The 1,900-nt window shown below is 45.5% G+C and overlaps 1 pseudogene across 1 annotated transcript; it reads left to right on the top strand.

Annotated features, from left to right (window-relative positions):
- The first annotated feature begins 800 nt into the window (after nt 1–800).
- On the top strand, nt 801–1,471 carry LOC306957392 (pleckstrin homology domain-containing family B member 2 pseudogene; annotated as a pseudogene). Its single transcript has one exon. The product of its transcript is annotated as a pleckstrin homology domain-containing family B member 2 pseudogene (transcript).
- The last annotated feature ends 429 nt before the right edge of the window (nt 1,472–1,900 follow it).

The raw sequence follows: 1,900 nt of genomic DNA, 5'->3' as shown, positions 1-1,900 counted from the left end.
AGAAACATGAGCGTCAACCAATACTTCCAGGTCCATTTCCTCTACGCAGCCTTCCAGCCACTCTGCCCTGAGCCTGTAGTGTTGTCTGGGGTTGTTGTGGCCAAAGTGCAGGACCAAGGATTTGACCTTGTTGAACCTCATCCCATTGGGTTCAGCCCAGCAATCCAGACTGTCCAGATCCCTCTGTAGGGCCTCACTAATCCCAGGCAGATCAACACTTCCAGCCAAGTTAGTGTCATCTACGAACTTACTGAGGGTGCACTCAATGCCCTCATCCAGGTCACCAATGAAGGTACTGAATAGGACAGGCCCCAGAACCAACCCTTCGGGAACACCACTTGTGACCGGTTGCCAGCTGGATCTAGCTCCATTCATTACCACTCTCTGGACCCGGCCCTCCAGGCAGTTCCTTATCCAGCAAGAGTGTACCTGTCCAAGCCATGGGCTGCCAGTTTCTTCAGGAGAATGCTGCAGGAGACACTGTCAAAAGCTTTGCTGAAGTCTAGGTAGACTATATCAACAACCTTTCCCTCGTCTATCAGATGGGTCACTAGATCATAGAAGGAGAACAGGTTGGTCAAGCAGGACCTGCCCTTTGTGAACCCATGCTGGCTAGGCCTGATCCCCTGGTTATCCTGCACATGCTGCGTGATCTCCCTCAAAACAATGTGCTCCATAGGAGCTGGCTGGGGCGGTATGGCAGGCTGATGTCAGGGCTCTGGCACTGATGTCAGTGTCGGGGCTGGCACTGCCCGCTGGTGGAGCGAGGCTGCAGTGGGAGCAGGGCAGATTAAGCAACAATGACATTTGTGAAGAGTGGCTGGCTGCTCCAACAAAGCACTATCTTGAGGCACTGGAAGAAGAACTGGTTTGACCTGTGGTCTAATGGCCATTTAATATTCTGTGACAATCAGAATCACCATGATAGAGAAGTTAAAATCCACATGAGAATCTATTGCATCAACCTCAAAATATGGGGAATGAATATTGAGATTTCCAGCCTCCGGAAGGAAAGCAGAAAGACTGTTTACTGCAGATTGTTTGTCGGGATGGTAAGACCATCATTCTCTGTGCAGAAAGTGCAGATGACTGTTTGGCATAGAAAATTGCTGTTCAGGATGCCAGAACAAACAAAGGCTACGTGGGATCGGATGTGATGTATGATGAGACAGCAATTTCCTCAGTCCCTCCTCCTTAAACAGCTTATGCTACACCATCACCTGAGTTCTATGGCTATGGCTAGGGTCAGTACAATGGTGCATATCCCACTGTGGGTCTTCATGTCTTCTATGCCTCCAAAGGACAAGCCTATGATGTTCCCTACCAGTATCTATACCACAGATCATATGGCCAACTCCCTGCAACGTCATCGTTTGAGAACGTTACTGATAGTGAAGGAGATCTTGCACTGGGCATGCTTGCTGAAGCAGTGACTGGAATGGCTCTGGGGTTGTTATTCTGGGTCTTCTAGATTATTCATTCCTTATCTCTGTAGTTCCAAATCCTCAGTTAAGACTAATTCAATAGCTTCTTTCATGACTTAGGTAAAATATTTGTTTGCCATCATTCTGTAGCAGGATGAGGAAAATGTGGAGAGAATGTTTACTGGAATTATTTAAGAAAAGCCAAACAGGGGTAACTAAAAGCTTCCACAGTATTTCTACCACAGGTTACATTGTAAAAGAAGAATACCATAATAAAATCATAACATCATTGAAGTTGGAAAAGACCACTGAGATTATCTAGTACAACCATCTACCAATATTGCCCATTAATAATTGCCTATGAATTTGTTCTGGTTTAGTTTTTTTGCTTTTTGTTGGTTTCTTTTTTTTTTTTTTTTTTTTTTTTTTGGTTGTTGGGGGGGGAGGGGATTTGCTTGTTTGTTTTTTTTGTTTTT

Source organism: Tetrao urogallus (genome assembly GCF_951394365.1).
Source record: "Tetrao urogallus genome assembly, chromosome: Z".
NCBI classification, from domain to species: Eukaryota; Metazoa; Chordata; class Aves; order Galliformes; family Phasianidae; genus Tetrao; species Tetrao urogallus.
This window is presented reverse-complemented; position numbering and strand designations above follow the sequence as displayed.